Source organism: Oncorhynchus mykiss, chromosome 17 (assembly GCF_057628025.1).
Source record: "Oncorhynchus mykiss isolate SJ-2025 chromosome 17, ASM5762802v1, whole genome shotgun sequence".
NCBI lineage: Eukaryota > Metazoa > Chordata > Actinopteri > Salmoniformes > Salmonidae > Oncorhynchus > Oncorhynchus mykiss.
Window position 1 is genome coordinate 29,713,172 of NC_143038.1, and position 17,481 is coordinate 29,730,652.

Consider the following 17,481-nt stretch of genomic DNA (forward strand, 5'->3'; position numbering starts at 1 on the left):
ATTGTGGCTGAACAATAATACATCATTTTGGGGCTGCCTGAAAGATTAAACGGGAGGGAGAACTTCAATTGCCATTCAAATCTTCATTTTGTACATTTTCCCAAATGCTGTTGAACAACCAGAATGGAAGAATACCTGGAAACAACTACTGGGCCAGGAAAACTTCACACAGGCTCCCACAATCGAACAAGCACATCGAACAGTCCCCGAGTAGGGGACACGATCAGCAAACCAAGGGGCATCATTGCAAAGTTCCTTAACTATAGGGAACAAGATAAAGTTCTACGACTGGCCATCCAAGCCAAAAAGTCAGGAATCTGACCTTTGATCTATGAGGGTCGTCGGATCTAGACGGAACTGTGTAGACTAAAACAGCCTGTCAATAGACGATGTACGACAGATGGGACACTGGACTATTGAACTGTCTAAGCTACTGAAATTAGGTGAACGATGGACTATTACACCCCACCACATCAAAGACACAAAAGAGAAAGGTATGTGTTGTTAATGCCTTTAGTCACACGCCTATTGAAAAGACAATCACAGCACCACTCGGGCGATCTGTCTAAATGAATAACACTTTAATGACTATTGGCTATGCAGCCGTAATGACAACCCATTAACTGGTAGGCTTAATTTACTCGTTTAAGTTATCAATTGCTATTATCTGAACAATTATCTTTGAAAGCTCCGTAGCTGATAGGCTGTAAAGGCCTAGTAGGTGGGAAGAATTTAAATGGCCCATATGTGTAAAAAGACTGGGAGAGATAAAATGTTATACAGCCTAACGCCTCATGTCCACCAGATGCGTCAAGCTCTGCGTTCGAGCAGAAGTCATTCATTTTTGTGGAGGAGTCCGCAAACCGCTAGGCTGCGGTACGTTCTGTGTAGCGCATGTATTCAATATTTTCAACTCATGCATTGCTTTATCGTGGGGTGGTACAAACGTATGTACACACACCATCCAACAAGCTTGCTTTTAGCTAGTTGAAAAGCGAAGCACGTGTGTCAAGTACGGAAAATGCGGGCTAGACATCCAGCAAAACAAAATGCACATGCATCTGGTGAACTTCAGGCATAAGACGCTGACATTGTGAGCACACAGTACTTTTATTTCTGTTGATCTCTCTCTCTCTTCCTTATTTTTTCTTATTTTATTTACTTTCGCCTGATTAAGGCATGATAACGAAGAAATTGATATATGAATTGAAAAATGTGTCACCAATTTAGAAATTTACCATTTCTTTTATTTTTTTTCCATAAAAAGTACAATGAAAAATGTCAATGAATTGGTTGAATTAATGTTGAAGAAACATGGGCAATTGACGAGTTTATAAAAGTGATAGACAAATAAGCAGGTTATGTGTGGGAAGCCCATAATTACGCACATTTCAATTATTATTTTCAGCTCTTTGTATAAGAAATGTAGCTGAACATGTAGCTGATAAACATAAAATCTAGTGAATAAATGGATGCACTCACTTTGGCTCTACTGGTGCCCAGAGCGCAAGGCTGTTGCATTGATGTTACAAATCATTATACCACCCCGCTCTTAGTAATCTGTTGTCTCAAATCAAATTAAATGTATTTATAAAAGCCTTTTCACATCAGTAGATGTCACAAAGTGCTTATACAGAAACCCAGCCTAAACCCCAAACAGCAAGTAATGCATATGTAGAAGCACGGTGGCTAGGAAAAACTCCCTAGAAAGGCAGGAACCGAGGAAGAAACTTAGAGAGGAACCAGGCTCTGAGGGGTGGCCAGTCCTCTTCTGGCTGTGCCGGGTGGAGATTATAAGAGTACATGACCATTAAGACCAGATCGTTCTTCAAGATGTTCAAACATTCATAGATGACCAGCAGGGTCAAATAGTAATCACAGTTGTTGTACTGTAGCTGGTGCAACAGGTCAGCACCTCAGGAATAAATGCCAGTTGGCTTTTCATAGCCAAGCTTTCAGAGGTCGAGACAGCATGTGCGCTAGAGAGGGAGCGAGAGAGGGAGGGAGCGGGAGAAGGAGAGGGAGGGTTGAAAACAGCAGGTCCTGGATAAGGTAGCACGTCTGGTGAACAGATCAGGGCTCCATGGCCACAGGGAAAATGGCAGAAAACTGGATCAGCAGCACAACAAGGTGGACTGGGGACAGGGTCAGCCAGGAGTCATCAAGCCATGAAGTCATGAGGCATGATCCTAGGGCTTAGGTCCTCCGGGAGGGGGAGGAGAGATAGTGAGAGATGGGAGAATTACACTAACCATACTTAAGTTCACACAGGACACCAGATAGGACAGACAGACCCTAGCCCCCAGGCACATAGACTATTGCAGCAAAACCGGACAGGAAGATCACTGAGTATAGCGGAAAAAAAGCGTGGCACAACGTGACGCACTGCTCCTAGTGATGGCATGGAAGAGCACTAGTAAGCCAATGACTCAGCCCCTGTAGTAGGCTCAGAGGCAGAGAATCCCAGTGGAGAGAGGGGAGCCGGTCAGGCAGAGACAGCAAGGGTAGTTCATCACTCAAGTGCATTGCCGTTCACCTTCGCATCCCTGAGACAGACTCAATCATAGGACCTACTGAAGAGATTCATTTTCAGTAAAGACTTAAAGGTCGAGACCAAATCTGCGTCTCTCACATGGATAGGCAGACCATTGCATAAAAATGTTGCTCTATAGGAGAAAGCCCTGCCTCGAGCTGCTTGCTTAGAAATTCTAGGGGCAATAAGGAGGCCTGCGTCTTGTGACCGTTGTATGCGTACCTGTAGGTATGTGCAGCAGGACCAAATCGGAGAGATAGGTAAGAGCAAGTCCATGTAATGCTTTGTAGGTTAGCAGTAAAACCTTGAAATCAGCCCCGGCCTTAACAGGAAGCAAGTGTAGAGAGGCTAGCACTGGAGTAATATGATCAAATGTTTTGGTTTGGGTCAAGATTCTAGCAGCCGTGTTTAGCACTAATTGAAGTTTATTCAGTGCTTTATCCGGGTATCCGTAGAGTAGAGCATTGCAGTAGTCTAATCTAGAAGTGACAAAAGCATGGATTAGCTTTTCTGCATAATAAAAGGTTTTAGATTTTTTGCAATGTGAAGAAGATGGAAAAAAAGTGCCCTTTAAATATTCTTGATATGTTCATCAAAAGAGAGATCAAGGGCCAGAGTAACGCAGGGTCCTCACTGTTTTTTTTTAGATGACTGTTCAACTATTAATATTAACTGTCAGATCAGATAGCAGATATCTTTCTTAATTGGGACCTAGGACCAGCATCTCTGTTTTGTCTGATTTTAAAAGTAAAACATTTGCAGCCATCCACTTCTTTATGTCTGAAACACAGGCTTCCAGAGTAGGTAATTTTGTAGCATCACCATGTTTCATCTAAATGTACAGCTGTGTGTCGTCCACATAGCAGTGAAAGTTGATTGTTTCCAAATGACATCGCCAAGAGGTAGAATATATAGTGAAAACAATAGTGGTCCTAAAACGGAACCTTAAGGGACACCGAAGCTTGATTTGTCACAGAACAAACCATCCAGAGAGACCAGGCCAGAACTTGCCCGTGTAGACCAATTAGTGTTTCCACTCTATTTTATAAAATAGCTTCAATTGAAACAGATTGTGTCAATTGTTGTTTTATTTATCAATTCGTAGACCCAATGCCAATGTATTGAGACATGAAAAACCTGTTCCCAACTGGCCTTAATTTTATATGGTATTGCTGTCAATATAACAACACAAGGCGAGACCCAGATGCAGACAGGAGGCAGATTTATTGTAGTCCAAGGGGTTGGCAAAAGGCAGATCGGGAACAGGCAAGAGTTCATAGAAGGCAGAGTCCAAAACGTTACAGGGCGGCAGGCAGGCTCGAGGTCAGGGGCAGGCAGAGTGGTCAGGCAGGCGGGCTCAGAGTCAGGACAGGCAAGGCAAGGGTCAGAACCAGGAGGATGAGGAAAAAGAGAGACTGGGGAAACACCAGGAGCTAAGAGGAAAACCGCTGGTTGACTTGGCAAACAAGACGAACTGGCACAGACAGACAGAAAACACAGGTATAAATACCCAGAGGATAAGTGGGGAAGATGGGCAACACCTGGAGGGGGTTGGAGACAAGCACAAGGACAGGTGAAACAGATCAGGGTGTGACAGTCAAACCTTTTGACTTTAAGTGAAAATTATACATTTGTCAATTGATACTGGGTGGCAGACAGACTAACTCTGTAATTTCTTCTTTAAGTAATTGTCTCTTCCTATTTTGTGGCAGAGCCACAAGTAATTGTCTCTTCCTATTTTGTGGCAGAGAGTTGCTTATAATTTTGTATTGAGCATATGCCTCCATACACTGTTGTTAGTCGTTTGTGTGACAATATTCTACCGTTCTTGTTTACGATGTCCTTCATAATATTATACCCTTCGTTAAAAATTTTGCAAAAAATATTTAAGGAAAATGTTATTGGTCACAAACACTTATTTCACAGATGTTATCACGGTTGTGGTGAAATGCTTGTGTTCCTAGCTCCAACAGTGCAGTAGTATCTAACATTTCACAACAATACACACAAATCTAAAGTAAAAGATTTCAATTACGAAATATCTAAATATTAGGGCGAGCAATGTCTGAGTGGCATTGACTAAAATACAGTAGAATAGAATGCAGTATACTCTACATATTAAATGACTAAAGCAGTACAGTATGTAAACATTATTTAAGCGACTAGTGTTCCATTTTTAAAGTGACCAATGATTCCATATATATGTATATAGGGCAGCAGCCTCCAACGTGCAGGGTTGAGTAACCGGGTGGTAGCCGACTAGTTCATGGCTATTTAACAGTCTGATGGCCTTCAGCTAGAAGTTGTTTCTCAGTCTCTCGGTCCCAGCTTTGATGCACCTTGTACTGACCTTCTTAATGGTAGCGGGGTGAACAGGCCTTGGCTCGGGTGGTTGATGTCCTTGATGATCTTTTTGGCCTTCCTGTGACATCGGGTGCTGTAGGTGTCCTGGAGGGCAGGCAGTGTGCCCCCGGTTATGAGTTGGGTAGACCACACCACCCACTGGAGAGCCCTGCGGTTTCAGACGGTGCAGTTGCCATACCAGGCTGTGACAGGATGCTCTCAATTGTGCATCTGTAAAAGTTTGTGAAGGTCTTAGAGCCCAAGACAAATTTCTTCAGCCTCATGAGGTTGAAGAGGCGCTGTTGTGCTTTCATCACCACGCTGTCTGTGTGGGTGGACCATTCAGATTGTCACAGATGTGTACACCCAGGAAGTTGAAGCTTTTCACCTTCTCCACTGCGGTCCTGACTAAAAGTCTACACCGAATACCTCTTCTCCGCCGGCGGCATCTTGGAGCAGCCTCTGGGATATGTTCAACAAAGGATCCAATTAGGGAAAGTCTTACTCCCAGTCGTAATGCTGGTGAGTTACTGTGTTTTACCTTCTGTTCTGTCTTGCGGATAGAGTGTACAACCCGCCAGCTGTATGTTCTTAATGTCGTTGTTCAGCTACAACTCGGTGAAACATAAGATATTACAGTTTTTAATGTCCCATTGGTAGGATATACGTGCTTTCAGTTGGTCCCATTCATTTTCCAGCGATTGAATGTTAGCTAGCAGAACGGAAGGCAAGGGCAGATTAGCCACTCATCGCCTGATCCTCGCAAGGCACCCTGATCTTTTGCCTCGAAATCTCCGTTTCCTTCTCCAGCAAATCACGGGGATCTGGGCCTGGTCGGGAGTCTGCAGTATATCCCTCGCATCCAACTCATTGAAGAAGAACTCCTCGTCTAATTTGAGGTGAATAATCCCAGTTCTGATGTCTAGAAGTTATTTTCGGTCAGCAACATGTACAAAGCAAGTTACGAATAATGCGGAAAAACAAACAAGATAGCATGATTGGTTGAGAGCCCCACCCTCCGGCGCCATCATGGAAAGGATGTTATGTGATTAAATGTTAATTATTTGACTAGGCTACTTGTATTTAACATTGTGTTGTTATTTCGCTGAACACTAAAGTGTTTAATTTTATTTTTGGCCGTGAAACGAGGCTACTCAGGTGAGAGATTTTTTTTTACCCAAATGTATGGCTCCGTTGGAAAATATAATATATTACTGTTTGAAAATGTGATTATTATTTTTTTCAGAAAAAATGTGTCATGTCATATCTGACACCCCATTCTTTCTCCAGACATCTTTGAATCTTAATTCAGAACAGATATTTAAGAGTTGCCCAGGTGCTCTTTGGTTTAGGGGTCGTCTAAAGTCATTGGAAAGTAAAGGACCAAAGACTCTTCAAGCATGTCTTTAAAATAGCTTTATAAACACAACATAGAAATAGTCGCTTTAAAGACTAATTTCAAGAGGTCCTTGTTATTCCCACGAAGGCAGAACAGGGCTTCTAAAAAATCGTCACTCCTTTGAAAACATCTGTCTTGGTATGTCATCATAACTGCTCTCTCTTTGCAATGGAGCCATATCTTTTCCTATTTTTCTCTCTCCCTCCTCTCTTCCTATCACTAATTTCTCTCCCGTTTCTCCGTAAAAGTCCTTTGTTCCAGGCTTCCAACGTAGGAGAGTTCCACTGACTTCTATTCGGGATTACTAGCAGGGATGGAGAAATCAGACTGACAGGTCCCTGAGTGAACCCTGTGTCTCTCTCCCAAATATGGACGATTCCAGATAGAGGGGGGTCGGGGACAAGCAAATAGTTGACTCTGTTAGACCCGGGGTCACTGCGGGCTTGAGTGATAGCTAACCCGATTTACTTAATTCTATATGAGCATTTCCATCGAAAAGGACCGATGAGCACCAAAGTGAAGTTCAAAGGAGCATATCAAATTGGTTGTCAAATGAAAACTAAGGATGTATATTTTGGGGAATTAAGACATAAGCAGTTTAAATTTTCAACCGTTTTCCATCTTAAAAATTAAGGGCTGTCAAATATTAATTAAGGGGAGTACAGTGCAGTACAGCAGAGTACTGTACAGTGAGTAGTAGAGTACAGTAGAGTACAGTCCAATACTGTAGTACAGTACAATACAATACAATACAATACAATACCGTACTGCATTGAACTCTACTCTACCTTACTTTACACTGCTCTGCTATACTGTATTGCACTGCACTGCACTGCACTCTACTGTGCTCTGCTATGCTGCGCTGTGATCTCCAAACTTGTCAAACATGAGGAGAATGACATTCATATCCATAATTGTGCATTTCTGTGTAGTACAGATCGGGGACCCATGATGTAAATCCGTTACCGTAATTCCGTTACCGGGTGCAGATCCACATCACTTACTGTTGTTCAATAACCAAAATAAGTTATTTCAAACTCAAGGTCATATGTCATAGCTGACACCCCATTCTTTCTGCAGACATCTTTTAATCTTATTTTGGAGCAGATATATAATAGTAATGACATAATTCCGTTACCAAAGTTTGCATCTGCACAGTTCTTCCACTAAATTAGATTTTGTAAATGTTTCCGTGGACATTGTTCAAAGGAGTCATTGTGCATAGAGTTGTATGCTTTGTTAAACTTGACACCGACGCTTTTTGTTTGGCATATATATTTAAGTAGAAAGAGTCTAAGCGTTATTTCATTCCCATGGAATTGCTCTTATCTAAATCCACAGAAAATGTGGACTAATGGCATTGCAGTAGCTTGAGAGACACAGTAGCTTAGCTTGAGAGGGTCGTGGAAGGGAATCGTAGAAATGGTGTCCTTGATCATGCAATCTGTCTGAGACTGAGACGGGAGACGAGCCGGAAATAGATGTAAACAAAGATGTAAACAAAGGCAAATGTGTCATCAGCTACATTCACAAGTACGTTTTGAGAATGCTTTGTGTTCTGATCATTTCCCATGCCCCGTAACCATGTCAGGGTTTCTACCTCGCCTAAAGACTATATATTTGAAAGCTATTTTCAGTTATTTTCAGATTTTGTTGAACAGACAGTGAGAAAGGATGACAATTTGGAAAGATAGCGGTTGTGTCGCGAGCAACCTGTGTCAATATCATAGTCCTTTGTGCTGGAGGCTGCAGCAGTGCTAACCCAGCCAGGCCATAGTCAACATGCTACTTTTATGTTCTTCATAATTGTTATTGGAATTAATTATGAGCAAATAAAGAAAACTAATCTAAACTCTGGCTCGGGCTGGATAGATTCAGTGACTATCTTATCACAGATGTAAAAAAAATCAATACTTGGCCAGATCAGTGTACGTGGTGAGATGAATGTTTCTAACCCAAGTCCCTAATGTGATTAGAGTTCTCCATTGATTAGCAATAATCTTAATTAAAAACCTCCTCCCCTGGCATTAAATTCTTCCTGGCATAGCCTACCTTTGATGAGAAATCAACAAATTGCAGAGATAAGCTTGGGTTTAAGATTTTGCGATTGCACTTTTTGATTGAGATAAAACCAGGCATCTGAAATTCGATGGGATGGAAAATTAGTTGTGGAAATACTTGTCGATGTCACCAAAGTCAGAAAGTTACTTCTCGAAAGAGCTGTGAGTTAGTGAGTGAGTCTGAGTGAGTGAATTAATGAGTTTAGTGTGTTTGTGTATGCGTGCGTGTGTGCTCGTGGCTGGGTGGTTTGTTTTTATGTGCGCTGGTGTATTTTTCAGCAAGCTGAGCAGTGTTCTTCTACAGTCCTCCATGTGCATAGACGCTCCTAGACTATAAAATTAGGTTTCGAAGAGCTCACACTCTGAGCAACAGGCATCACACCAGTGGTCTGTAGTTAGGCTGTGTGTAGCAAAATCAAGTTCTTCACACACACACACACACACACACACACACACACACACACACACACACACACAAAAGTACACTGAGTGTACAAAACATTAGGAACACCTTTCTAATATTGAGTTGCACCCCCATTTTTGCCCTCAGAACAGACTCAATTTGTCCAAGCATGGACTCTACAGGTGTCAAATGTGACCCACCGTTGTGTCAAATTGGCTGGATGTCCTTTGGGTAGTGGACCATTCTTGATACACACGGGAAACTGTTGAGCGTGGAAAAACCCAGCAGTGTTGGAGTTCTTGACACATTCAAACCGGTGCGCCTGGCACCTACAAGCATTCCCCGTTACAAGGCACTTAAATATTTTGTCATTCCTATTCACCGTATGAATGGTGCACATACACACTCCATGTCTCAATTGTCTCAAGGCTTAAGGTGGGTTTAACAAGTGACATCAATAAGAGATCATAGCTTTCACCTGGATTCACCTGGATAGTCTATGTCATGGTGTTCCTAATGTTTTGTACACTCAGTGTTTACATAGACTTATACACACACAAGCAAATATGTACTGCATATACACACACACACACACACACAAATAAGTACAGAGACACCGACATTTGGTATTTATTAGGATCCCCATTAGCCACTGAAAATGCGCCAGCTACTCTTCCTGGGATCCACATGAAACATGACATAATACATAGTACTGAACATTATTACTGAAGGACTGAAATACATACATCTAAAACGTCACACATAGCCTACATACCAGTACAGGACACACACACAATATCTAGATCTAATACATGGTACAGTGCAAATTACAATGCAAGATATATAAAATGGCTGTCTCTTCACAGTCCTCTTTGTGCAGTGAGGTGAGTTCCATGAAGTCAAGGTTCTATTTAATACTGCGCGTTTCCCAGCTTCTGTTGTGGACCTCGGAACTGTGAAGAGACCTCTGGTTGCATGTCTTGTGTTGTACCGATGAGTGTCCGAAATGTGTGCCAACTGAACACAGACAGTTTGTACCTTCAACACATCAATACCTTATATAATGTTACTTACCCTACATTATTCATCTCATATGCATACGTATATACTGTACTCTATATCATCGACTGTATCCTTATGTAATACATGTATCACTAGCCACTTTAACTATGCCACTTTGTTTACATACTCATCTCACATGTACATACTGTACTCGATACCATCTACTGTATCTTGCCTATGCTGCTCTGTACCATCACTCATTCATATATGCTTATGTACATATTCTTTATCCCCTTACACTGTGTACAAGACAGTAGTTTTGGAATTGTTAGTTAGATTACTTGTTATTACTGCATTGTCGGAACTAGAAGCACAAGCATTTCGCTACACTCGCATTAACATCTGCTAACCATGTGTATGTGACAAATAAAATTTGATTTGATTTGATTTGATTTGATTTGACCTCGCACAAAGACCAACAGTGATGCAGTCAATCTCTCCTCAACTTTGAGCCAGGGGAGACTGACGTGCATGTTACTGACACTTTCCCTCCGTGTACATCGAAGTGCGATACGCGCTGCTTTGTTTTGGACCAACTGCAATTGACCTATGTCCTTCTTTGCAGCACGTGACCACACAGCTGGGCAGTAGTCCAGGTGCGACAAAACTAAGGCATGTAGGACCTATCTGGTTGACTGAGATGTCAAGGCAGAGCAACGCCCTATCATGGACAGACCTCTACCCATTTTAGCAACCATTGAGTTTTGACAATGACAGCTTGCTATCTATGGTTACACAGCAGCAGTTTAGTCTCCTCAAACTGCTCAATAGCCACATTATTTGATAATAGATCTCGACGAGGTTTAGCATTGATCAAGTGATTTGTCCCATAAATTATGCTTTTAGTTTTTGAGATATTTAGCACCAGCCTATTGCTAGTTTCCCATTTTAAAATTGACTGAAGCTCTATGTTAAGTGTCTTATTTTTATTTTTTTACTGTTGCAGCCGACGGGTATACTGTTGAATCGTCAACGTACACACAGGCTGCCCTGCGGTACACCGCACTAGGGTTGAATGGCGGGAACCCGGTTACCGAGATTTACCGCCCAAAACCACTTCCTTTTCCCAGGATAAATAACTGAGAGAAACCGGTATATTATAATAATTTATTCATATGAACAGCATGGCGTGAAATGGAACTGTTAAATGATATGCAATGTCTAAATCGGGCTGCTCTACAGCCTCTGCATGATGAATCAACACTCAGGGTGGGGACAGGCAGCCCATCTCAGTATGGAGTGCAGTTCACAATGCATGTAGACCAGTGGAGGCTGCTGAGGGGAGAACGGCTCATAATAATGGCTGGAATAGAGTAAATGGAATGGTATCAAAAACATGGTTTTCATGGGTTTGATACCATTCCGTTCACTCCATTCCATCCATTCCAACACTCCGTTCCAGCCATTATTATGAGCCGTTCTCCCCTTAGCAGCTTCCACTGATGTCGACCTATCATCTGTCTCGTCATGGTAACTTTTTTTCTTGTGACAGGTAGGCCTATATTTGCTGCAGCGTAGCCAATGCTACATTAATATAAAGACCGAATGAGTGTCTAATTTACCCATCTCCATATGGCTTTCGGGGGTCAACTTGTTTTTTAATTGAAAATATATATCTTTGTTTTTTTACTGCAGCTCCAGAGTTTTAAAACAGCCTATCACTCGAATATCCTTGCTTCAAATCAGTGCACACGCGAGCACTGTCTGGCAGTCTTTCTCTCGCTCCATTAACTTCATTCAAATTGCATCCAAAATAGATCCTGTTCTAGATTTATATATAGCCCTATATATAGATGTCCTAGCCTACCTCTTTCAGGTAATACATTCATTGCATTATTAGCCTTATATTTAGCTAATTAATGAGGGGTTATGCATAATAAGCTTCTAGACTAAAGCCTCTCTCTTAAGCAATATGTAAGCACCTCTCCTTAAAAAAAAGCTCCTTAGCTCTCGGAGTCCCATGCAGGAAAAGCTAGACTAAAATAGCTTGTCGGACATAATTTTTTCAAATAATTAAAGAGCAGCAGTAAAATAACAATAGCGAGGGGGTACACAGGGGGTACCGGTACAGAGTCAATGTGCGGAGGCACAGGTTAGTCGAGGTAATTGAGGTAATATGTACATGTAGGTAGAGTTATTAAAGTCACTATGCATAGATAATAACAGAAAGTAGCAGCAGCACAAAAGGGGAAGGGGGCAATGCAAATAGTCTGGGTAGCCATTTCATTAGATGTTCAGGAGTCTTATGGCTTGGGGGTAGACGCTGTTTAGAAGCCTCTTGGACCTAGACATGGCGCTCCGGTACCGCTTAGTGTGCGGTAGCAGAGAGAACAGTCTATGTCTAGGGAGACTGGAGTCTTTGACAATTTTTAAGGCCTTCCTCTGACATCGCCTGGTATAGAGGTCCTGGATGGCATGGAGCTTGGCTCCAGTGATGTGCTGGGCCAAAGGCACTACCGTCTGTAGTGCCTTGAGGTCGGAGGCCGAGCAGTTGCCATACCAGGCAGTGATACAACCCGTCAGGATGCTCTCGATGGTGCAGCTGTAGAGCCTTTTGAGGATCTGAGGACCCATGCCAAATCTTTTCAGTCTCCTGAGGGGGAATAGGTTTTGTCGTGCCCTCTTCATGACTGTCTTGGTGTGCTTGGACCATGTTAGTTTGTTGGTGATGTGGACGCCAAGGAACTTCAAGCTCTCAACTTCCTCCACTACGTCGATGAGAATGAGGGCGTGCTCAGTCCTCCTGTTCCTGTAGTCCACAATCATCTCCTTTGTCTTGATCACGTTGAGGGGGAGGTTGTTATCCTTCCACCACACGGTCAGGTCTCTGACCTCCTCCCTATTGGCTGTCTCGTCGTTGTCGGTGATCAGGCCAACCACTGTTGTGTCATCGGCAACCTTAATAATAGTGTTGGAGTCGTGCCTGGCCGTGCAGTCATGAGTGAACAGGGAGTACAGGTGAACACGGAGTAGGGGACTGAGCATGCACCCCTGAGGGGCCGCCGTGTTGAGGATCATCGTGTCTTTATCTACCCTTACCACCTGGGGGCGGCCCATCAGGAAGTCCAGGATCCAGTTGCAGAGGGAAGTGTTTAGTCCCAGTATCCTTAGCTTATTGATGAGCTTTGAGGGAACTATGGTGTTGAACGCTGAGCTGTAGTCAATGAATATTATTCCCACATAGGTGCTCCTTTTGTCCAGGTGTGAAAGGGCAGTGTGGAGTGCAATAGAGATTGCATCAACTGTGGATCTGGTGCTGCGGTATGCAAATTGGAGTTGGTCTAGGCCAAATTATACAAATAGGCCCTATTATATTTCAAATTGAAAATAAAATTTGCTAGCCTATACTTGTGACTTTGTAGGCCGCATGTGCTACACCAGAATCAAATGTTCTCTTCTTCTTTCTCCTGGTTTGTATGACGTGTGTAATTCCAGTCCATGTAATACAGTATAATACAATACAGTACAGTAATACAGTTCAAACTCAAAACGATTTGCTGACAGAAGCTAGTTTCATTTGTTTACCCAAGAGACCAAATATCTAGCTACATCTATGGACAATAATTTGGGCTTTTTTGGGATTGAGCTCATTAAATGTCTTTTAATGTAGGGCTCATAAAATGAATTTATTTTATGGCTCAGGTAGAATCGGATTTTGAATTTTCATGCTGATCAACGCTCTAATCAAATCCAGACATATTTATATGCTTTATACTGATTTTGAATGACACTTCCGGTATGGCCAGGAAATTTCTCCAGTTTACTCGGGAGAAAAGTGGTTTATTCTCGGACTGGAACATTTGTAAAATACTGGGAAAATATTAAACCCTACACCACACTCAACTGAATTTCCATGACAGAGGCTTCCATTGTAATCATGTATTAACGCCTTTGAAAAAACACACACACACACACACACACATGCACACACACACACACAGCCTCCCTGTAAGCCAGTGTCAGGCAACGTGGCCAAATCGAATCATGTCAGTGCAATACCGCCAAAATTCCACCAAGCCTATCAGAGGGTAAGGTGGTGCTCTCTAGATCTCAGCACTCATCAATCCCTCTCAGTCCTTGGGAGAATCCCAATTGCATTTCCTTGATTCATCGCATCCTCTCTCCTCGTGTCCTTCTCAAAAACCCATTGGATGAGAGGGTCAGAAGTCTCCCCCTTCACCTTCTTATCCAATGGGTTTTGAGAAGGAGGTGAGGAAAGGGAATGTGAGAAATCAAGGAAATGCAATTGAGATTTTCCACTTGTTTCCTCCATTCCTCAACTCCATCTCAAAGCACATTGGGGGAGAGGAGTGAAGGTTCCTTCCCTGAGGTCCAATGCACTTTCAAGGAGAGGCAAGGAGTGGAGGAAACGTGGACAGAGGAAGTGGTGTCCATGTTTCAAGTGACATTTTGAATGACATGTAGATGTTTTGTTGTTGCTACGTGGAGTTATGTCCTCTTTGTGCCTATCAAGAAGCATATCCCTGTAACTACACATGTGAAGCTGCAAGAAAATCATATTTTAATGTGTATCAAACCATTTTTAAATGTTGACCCTGACACTTTGGCCCCTTTATTTATAGAAAGGCCCATATACAGTATGTATGAGTTGGAGGCCGACAGCTAAATGTGTACTCTACAGTCAGAGACACCAGATGGCTAATGTGAACGCAACGAGGAGAAGAGATCTGGTCCAAATCCTGAACTAGTTCTTCTCCATGATGTTTTTAGGACAGCATGTCCTGGACCCATATATCTCTCTCTCTCTCTCTGTGTCTCTCTCTCTCATTCTCTCACTCCCTCCCTCCCTCCCTCTTTCTCCTTCTCTCTCCCTCACTCTCTCTCCATCACTCTCTCCCCCCCTCCCTGTCCAGCTTTTCAAAGAGCTTTAAGGATGCCTGAGGGGCTTAACCACTTTAACATTATTACACTAGCCTGTCTCACTCAAACAAATCCAAAACCAATGAGAAGCTTACATCTTTGTCACACAGGCTTTTCCAGGAAGAGAAGATGTCTGCGTATCGAATTGAACCCTATTCCCTATAGACTGCACTAGTTTTTACAATGGGCCCTGGTGAAAAGTAGTGTTTTAAATCAAATCAAATTCAACTTTATTTGTCACATACACCGAAAAGTGTGGACCTTACCGTGAAATGCGCACTTACAAGCCCTTAACCAACAGTGCAGTTCAAGAAGAGTTAAGAAAATATTTACCAAATAGACTAAAGTAAAAAATAATAATAATAAGTAACACAATAAGAATAACAATAACGAGGTAATTTGTACATGTAGGTAGGGGTGAAGTGACTATGCATAGATAATAAACAACGAGTAGCAGCAGTGTACAAAAGGGAGGGGGGGACGGGGGGGGGGGGGTCAATTTAAATAGTCCGGTGGTGATTTTATTAATTGTTCAGTAGTCTTATGGCTTGGGGGTAGAAGCTCTTGAGGAGCCTCTTGGACCTAGACTTGGCGCTTCGGTACCGCTTGCCGTGCGGTAGCAGAGAAAACAGTCTATAACTTAAGTGACTGGAGTCTGACAATTTTATCGGCTTTCCTCTGACACAGCCTATTATATAGGTCCTGAATGGCAGGAAGTTGGGCTCTAGTGAAGTACTGGGCTGTACGCACTACCCTCTGGATTTTTTTCTCAGGTTTTTGCCTGCCATATGAGTTCTGTTATACTCACAGACATCATTTAAACAGTTTTAGAAATGTCAGAGTGTTTTCTATCCAATACTAATAATGATATGCATATATTAGCAACTGGGACTGAGGAGCAGGCAGTTTAACTCTGGGCACCTCTCATCCAAGCTACTCAATACTGCCCCTGCAGCCATAAGAAGTTTTAAAGGAAAAAGTTTATTCCAGTCCGCGGTGAGTAATCGCTGTTCTGATGTCCAGAAGTTATTTTCGGTCAAAAGAGATGGTAGCAGCAACAATTATGCTCAAAATAAGTTAAAAGATAAGTTACACAAAACGCAATAATTTTTTACAAAATAGCACAATTGGTTTGGAGAATGTAAAATGTCAGCCATGGTCTTCGGCGCCATCTTTTTAGGTTTAATCGGGACAAAATGAAGGATGTAATTCAGAGACTTTAATGCTCTGTAGTCACATTCCACGTCAAACTATGGAACCATGGAATCTCAAACAGGAAATGCATGCTACAGCATTATTTGTGACCACATGTTATTGTGATCCATACATTATTATCATTATGAATGTGACCATTTTTGTCCGTAAAAGATGCATTGGATTTGTTAGGTAACCATTCAAGTATTTTTGGTAAGTGTTGTATGCTGTGTAACATCACATGACATACCTACTGTATTTAGAAACATTATTATAACACGTGTTGTTTTAGAAAGGTTTAAAATAATTGCACTCCAGATAATTATGTTTTACGATATTTGTTGTGCACAAATGTTACCCATAGCCTATAGACAGAGCAGACACAGACCAAGTCTTTCCAGCATGAGCTAAATACACCAAACACAATCAAGAATTCGGACTATAAAAAACACGTTTCCCTCTCCTGACAGAAACACTCCTAACGATGCAACAACATTGCCAGTAAGCGAAAGACATGCAACACAGCTCATAAAAACACAAGTTGACACAATATGATACAGAATGATGAATGTTCTTCACATCGATTTACCCTAGAAGCCACTCAGTGGGACGCTGAAAGGCTAATTGTTTGTTTCCCATTGAGGAGGCACTTGTGGGGGCATGTATAGGCTGCATCATAAATTACACCCTATTCCCTATGCATTGCAACGGTAGTGCACTACATAGGGAGTAGGGTGACATTTGGGACAGATTGATCCATCGAGGCTAAGAGGCAGCTTTCACAATACAACAGCCTTGGCATCCAATGATAGAATACATATGCAATAAATAGGGCCTCCTCCATAGTGAAAAGGTCAGTACACTCCATTTGATGATGATTTGAATGTGCACTTGATGGATGTTGTGGGTGTGGCTATGCTGGTTGACTGGCCTTGTTGTATAGAAAGGGATTGGCTGTGCCACAGAGAAGGTTGCATCATGGAACCTTTGATGTATTGTGCACAGAGAAGAGCGGTCTCCTTTTGCATCACTTACACCTGTCCAATCCTCTCAGATCTCCATAAGTGTCTAGGGGTAGGGGCTAGGGGGTGTTTCTGGACAGCACTCCTTAACAATTACAAGCATACCCATAACATGATACAGCCACCACTACACTTGAAAGTATGGAGAGTGGTACTCAGTAATGTGTTGCATTGGATTTGCCCCAAACATTTTTAATTTTGCAGTATTACTTTAGTGCCTTGTTGGAATATTTTTATTCTGTACAGGCTTCCTTCTTTTCACTCTATCAATTTGATTCGTATTGTGGAGTAACTACAATATTGTTGATCCATTCTCAGCCATTCAATTCTGTAACTGTTTTAAAGTCACCACTGGCATGGTGAAATCCCTGAGTTGTTTCTTTCCTCTGTGGCAACTGAGTTAGGAAGGACGCCTGTATCTTTGTAGTGACTGAGTGTTTTGATACACCATCCAAAGTGTAATTAATAACCTCATCATGCTCAAAGGGATATTCATTGTCATCTTTTTTTATTTACAGATGAGGTAATCATAGAAAAATCATGTTAAACACTATTATTGTACACAAAGTGAGTCCATGCAACTT

At 42.1% G+C, this 17,481-nt stretch overlaps 1 protein-coding gene across 2 annotated transcripts in view; it reads left to right on the plus strand.

The window, feature by feature from the left end:
- Positions 1-5,257: 5,257 nt before the first annotated feature.
- dlgap4b (discs, large (Drosophila) homolog-associated protein 4b) overlaps positions 5,258-17,481 on the plus strand; it is a 129,378-nt gene continuing 117,154 nt past the window's right edge. For both annotated transcript variants that reach the window (XM_090205189.1, XM_090205190.1), the window contains exons 1-2: positions 5,258-5,398; positions 5,687-5,775. The gene's annotated coding sequence lies outside the window, so the exon portion shown is untranslated. The remainder of the gene's footprint in view (positions 5,399-5,686; positions 5,776-17,481) is intronic.